Source organism: Cyprinus carpio, chromosome A15, assembly GCF_018340385.1.
Source record: "Cyprinus carpio isolate SPL01 chromosome A15, ASM1834038v1, whole genome shotgun sequence".
NCBI lineage: Eukaryota > Metazoa > Chordata > Actinopteri > Cypriniformes > Cyprinidae > Cyprinus > Cyprinus carpio.
Window position 1 is genome coordinate 17375911 of NC_056586.1, and position 6027 is coordinate 17381937.

Sequence of the window (6027 nt, forward strand, 5' to 3'; positions counted from 1 at the left end):
TTTTCTGCCTCTCACTGCTTGACTGAGCAAACGCTCTATGAGCAGACACACAGGCGATCAATATCACGTCTCACACACACCCACACACACATACGGCATTAGCAGAGCGAATCAGTGCCGCTTCTAACCTTAAAACAATCACACGCCACCGGTCTTATTAATCTTTAACAAGGCAATCTCTGCCAGCGCCACAACGGCTGACGCAAAACAAGCGGAGAGAAAAAATACATCAAAGTACGTGCATTAAATAATGCATTCGGTTGTGATATGAAAGTGAAAATAGAACCAAAGTTATTCGTTTGCTAAGTGGCTTGTGTGGTTTCCCTCGAGTGGGTTTGAGGAATCCATTTGCTGGCAGTCTCATATCGTCCTATTTATTCCAGCTCTTTTTGGTGCTTTCCAGCTTTTTAATTAAATTCCATTTAAATGAAAAGTCTTCCAATCTTATCCCAAATAGACATCAGCGTTTTCTTAAAATACTGTCAAACAGGGTACCATCTGACTTTCTCCAAAAATAAAAAACAAGACTCTTCTGACTCTTAAGTTCACTTGGAGGCTACTATGTGCACTCGCTGGTGGTCTTCTCCTCTTTTCAATACCCTGAGGATCATAAAAAGGAAACTTTATTGAAAGTGGATTGGTATTTAAAAATGTAAAAAAAAAATAAATAAAAATAAAAAAAAAAAAATGAACAAAAAAATAAATAAATAAAACATCCTTACGCAGTGTCTGTAAAAGTTACTAAGAAAGCAAAAACATAAAAATCATTCTACTCTAGAATGTAAATTTCTTAAGCTTCACGTTCATAAAGCACACAAGGCCTAGTTTAAGTGTTGAAGAAATAGACTTGGACTGAAGAGACCACAAGAGCAAAACAGATGATTTGTGCCCCTGACTATGGCAGGGAGTGTGAGAGCAAATAGATAAATCACAGGTGAATTCTCTGTCTGGTCTTTAGTAGGTCACTGTTTTGGTCCTCCATACACTGTTAAAAAAAAACTGTCAAATTTACGGTAAAATACCGGCAGCTGTGGTTGCCAGGAATATACCGTGAAAAAAATGTGGAATCTGTAAAAGACAATACGGTATACTGGTTTTGTAACCCTAAATTTTACAGTAGACAACGTATTTTTTTTTTACGAAAATCATGGTAGAAAAAAACAAATATAGTTGTCAATTATACAGTAATTTTATGTAAAAAATGCAACTTTCCATAGCTTTTTACGGATATTTGCAGTAAAAAAAAAGTTATAATATAATAATATATACAGTAATTTGTTGTTAATTTAACAGTAATAGGATAGACCCTATTATTGTAAATAACTGTAAAAATAACAGAAATATGTTAAACCTTATTAAAACCTTTGACAGTAAAAAAACACAGTGAAATTGTATAACAAATTACAGCATTTTATTTTGACCAGATACATTTTACGGTAAATTCCTGGCAACCACAGCTGCCGGTATTTTACTGCTAAAAATACAGTACAATATGAGGAACATAAATAGTTTACCGTACATTTTACATTTGCAACCGCTAAATATAGAAAAATCTAAAGATGCTCATATATAACCAAAGTAGTGAATATTACTGATAAACAATGAGAAAAATTTGACATACCATTTGAAAACAGACTAAACATATCATTTTCTCTATTCCTACCAAACAGCATAGATCTTGAGAATACAGCATGTGTCCATATATATGGCTGGTAATCCATGGAGAAATTAATAAACATGAAACAAAAAATGACCTGCCCCTGACCGATCAACAGTAATGAGTCACTGGGTCCTGCCTTGGTGAAGGAAAGCACTCAGTGGAGTTTCTAATTCGCATGGTGTCGAAGATACAAGCTCTGCAGGAGTACTTCAATGTCCATCAGGAGTTCACTTTGGACTGGCAGGATCCCCTCTGCAGCAAAAAAATTGACAGTTTCAAAAGTTTGATCAGTGCTTGAGCAAAATGCACAGAAATGAACAAAACGTGCTGTCAAAAACAGATCTAATGATAAATGATTTCTTAGGTGTAAAGTATGCAGTTCTTAAAGGATTAGTTCACTTTTAAAAAAACTTTTGCCGATAATTTACTCACCCCCATGTCATCCAAGATGTCCATGTCTTTCTTTCTTCAGTCGAAAACAAATTAAGGTTTTTGATGAAAACATTCCAGGATTTTTCCCTATATTATGGTCTCCAATGGGACCCAAACGGTTTAAGGTCCAAATTACAGTTTCAGTGCAGCTTCAAAGGGCTTTAAACGATACCAGACGATGAATAAGGGTCTTATCTAGCGAAACGATCGCACACTTCAAAAATAAATAAAAAAGTTTAAGTTTTATAAGCACAAATGCTCGCCTTGCTCTGTTCTGTGATGCGTGTTAGTGACGTCACGTAATACGCAATTACGTTGAAAAGGTCAAGTTGACGTGTTTACAAATGTGCGGAAGGAGGACCATATACACCACATATTCAAATGTATTTGTGTCAGTTTATCGTTTAAAATGCCCATTTCGTGTGTGTATCCTGGGTGCTTTAATATTAAAAAGCCTAAAAGCAAATTTTCTTCAGGACAGAAATTTTTCAAGCGTGACCTTTTAAACGTAATTGCGTATTACGTGACGTCACGAACGCGCATCACAGAACAGAGCAAGGCGAGCATTTGTGCTTATAAAACTTAAACTTTTTTATTTATTTTTGAAGTGAGCGATCGTTTCGCTAGATAAGACCCTTATTCATCGTCTGGTATCGTTTAAAGCCCTTTGAAGCTGCACTGAAACTGTCATTTGGACCTTGAACCGTTTGGGTCCCATTGGAGACCATAATATAGGGAAAAATCCTGGAATGTTTTCATCAAAAACCTTAATTTGTTTTCGACTGAAAAAAAGAAAGACATGGACATCTTGGATGACATGGGGGTGAGTAAATTATCAGCAAAAGTTTTTTTTAAAGTGAACTAATCCTTTAAATCTACTTATGTACATTGACAACGCAGCCCTAATCACAATCATAATTTGTTGGAAAACATTGTATTTAAGTTTCCTACTGATTTATCATAGAACTTGAAGTTAATAACTGAATGCATGGTGATGAGACCTATCATTCAATCTACATTTTATAGCGTCAGTTTCCTTCATTGTATGAAACTGCTCACCTGGACATGAACCTGAGCTCGGCTGATTAAGATTAGTGTCTCCTGTCCATCTTTCTTTTGCAAAAACTTGAATAATACCACTGCTTACCTCTTATTGAATCTTTGGGTGCAGACTTAATTGAAGAGCCTCGTATAAAACACGATGTGATGTTTAGGGAAACCAAAGAATACAGGCGCCATCATTTCTGCCAGAAGACTCACAGGGGGGCAACGAAGCTTTCATTGTGGACTGGCTATATCCCTTCTGCATTCAGAAAGGGCATACACCATAAATAATAATAACTGACAAAAATAATGAGACACGAAATTAAAGTAAACAAGAAAATAAGTGCAAAACAAGTTTCCCTGTGTTGCAGTGTAGCTGAATGTTTTTCAACAATTTGATTTACGGTAAAAACACATACCAAATATTTCCAGCCAAGGTTTGATTCAATCTTCAGCATGCTTTTCCTGCCATTGTCTTGAAACGGTTTCACCTGTCACTCTCATTTGATGCTGTTTACAAAAACAAAACAGCAATATTGTAAAGGGACAAAGGAAAATTAATTTAATGAAAGAAAAAAAAAAAAAAAAAGATTATGACCTGAAATCTCACCATTTCCTGAGAGTCACAGGTCCTTTGAGTATCCTTATGGTTTCTGCTCAAATTCAGTGTCTGAAAAGGGCAGGAACAAAACAAACCTTTTTAATCATAATAAAGACAAAATAAGATTTAGAGACAACAGAGAAATGTGTAAAAATATCTTCTAGAATCTGTTTACTTTACTAACCTTGAAAGAGACCCTTAAACCTTTAAAAACATGCATCAGAAAACCACTGCAACAAAATCTCAGATGTCCTTCACTGACATTTTTATTGTCTTTAACATATTTTGACCTCGACACACTTGCTGCTAGTCAAATATATTGCAAATATATTCAATGAATAAATGACAAGAAATGCAGTAGCATCATTTTTAAAGTATGACTTTACATAAGTAATCAAGCACATAAGCTTGTGACATCAATTTTGCAGAGCCTTACAGCTACAAAATGCTATAATAACAGTTAAAGTCAAGTAATGTTTGTAACAGACAGTGCGGTTTAAATTTCAATGTTAACCAGTTCAGTGCAACACTTAATTTGTTTGCTAATTAGGGCAATACAAAATTCAAATAGTTTAAACTCTAACTAAATTCACAACCTCACTCATAAAAAACGAACTCCTAAAATTATCTATAAATGCTGGGCTGGTGGGTTTTTATAACAGAGATAACTTGAAGTTGCATGAACTCACCTCACCTCGAATTAATTGTAAGTTGCCAGGATGTCTACAAATTCCGAAGATGCTGGTCCAAGCAGCTATAAATGGCGCTAATACGAGTTCAAAACTACGTCCGTTAGCGAAGCCAACAAGTCTCCTGCAAGAAAAAAAAAAGCGCGCGGCACACAGCTCAGCAGCGTCATTTTCAGGTGACGTCATCCCGCAATGTGATGTCGCTCTTTCTTTCTTTAGGAGGAGGTTTGATCAGAAGTCACGTCTTGCCTTGCTTCCCCTTTTTTTGGTGAAATGGTTCGCTCATACTGCACAATGTTGCTACCAGAAAACATTTTTTCTCTGCAATTCGAACGTAAAACGTCTGTACACAGTTTACCAGCAACCAATCAACAGCGATCACACAAACTAAAAATTTAAGGCGGACCCACCTAAGGTGGTCTGATAATATGGCGTGAAACATAACATAAAGTTGTTTTAAATTAATAATTAAAAAAGATTATTGAAATCAATTTTATTCACAACCATGAACTTTATTTTTAAACTTCTTCTTTTGCTGTTGTTTTTTTTTTATCAGAAGGTTAACAATGATATACTGCAGGCCTAACTTTTAATCTGTATATCAGTATCTGAATTTAAAAATAAAAAATACTATAAATTTTATTGTCTTTTACTGCTGATATTTGCTTTTTTTTAAATTGTATTTACTGGTTGTATTATTACGGTGGACCCTATTTTTTAACATCTTGCTTCTGTAAAAATGAATGTTTTGTTTGCTTAAAAATCTACAGATTTATACTGTGAATTCCAATGTGCACAACCCCAAAAGATGCAGTTTTACTCAAATAATACCGTAAAATCTAAGTTTTTCAGACATTTTCAACATTACAATATTTAATTGTAAAATGTATGCATATTTATTTGTTTTCACAGAAAATATTTATAATTTCAACATTTTATTACAGTAAAAAAACAAAGTTTTATCCAGTCTCACAATTAACGGTTATTCAATCTATTTAATACAGTAAAAGGAAGTTTTTGGTTTTACGTTCCATTACCGTTGGAATTTGACGGTGTTTTGCTGTATATTTTACTGACTTTTTTTACAGTGTACATTAGGGAATAATAGGAGGTGCATTATTAGGAGGTGGGGGGTAAGAGGACCAGAGAGAAGCCCTGTGGGAGGGAAAACCATGTAATCTGGCACGGACGACCATCTACAAAATGAAAACAAATGGGGTGTCATACCCAGGAGGAAATATATCCCTTTTCTATTTTTAGTAATCCATTCCTTCAGACACACACAAACATGCACACACACATGCATACTGTACATATACAAAGATCAGAAAGTCACTTTCTCCTACAAGCATATTTTTACGGGTCATTCTTAGGTAATGGTGCCGTTAAAGTTAGAAAATTTTGATAAAGTGCAACATTACTGCAACTCGGTCACAGTAGTCTGAAATCATATACTTGTAATTTGAATAGATAAATGTGTATATTCTGCTGAGTGTTTAAAAATTAAAAAAACAACAGACCAAGGAAATTAAGACTATTTAAAGACCTAGATTTTATACATTGTGACATTACACTAACGTCATTTTCAATAATACTTTACA

The 6027-nt window shown here is 34.6% G+C and overlaps 1 long non-coding RNA gene across 4 annotated transcripts; it reads right to left on the bottom strand.

Moving 5' to 3' along the window:
* Positions 1-1613: 1613 nt before the first annotated feature.
* On the bottom strand, positions 1614-4898 carry LOC109095307. Of its 4 annotated transcripts, none has more exons than XR_006161782.1 (5): positions 4432-4898; positions 3747-3806; positions 3556-3646; positions 3240-3395; positions 1614-1912 (listed from the first exon to the last, which is right to left on the bottom strand). It is a non-coding gene; the product is annotated as an uncharacterized LOC109095307 (long non-coding RNA). The 4 variants fall into 4 exon arrangements; XR_006161780.1 differs by having other exon boundaries at positions 4427-4898; XR_006161783.1 differs by lacking the exon at positions 4432-4898 and adding an exon at positions 3922-3937.
* Positions 4899-6027: the final 1129 nt, after the last annotated feature.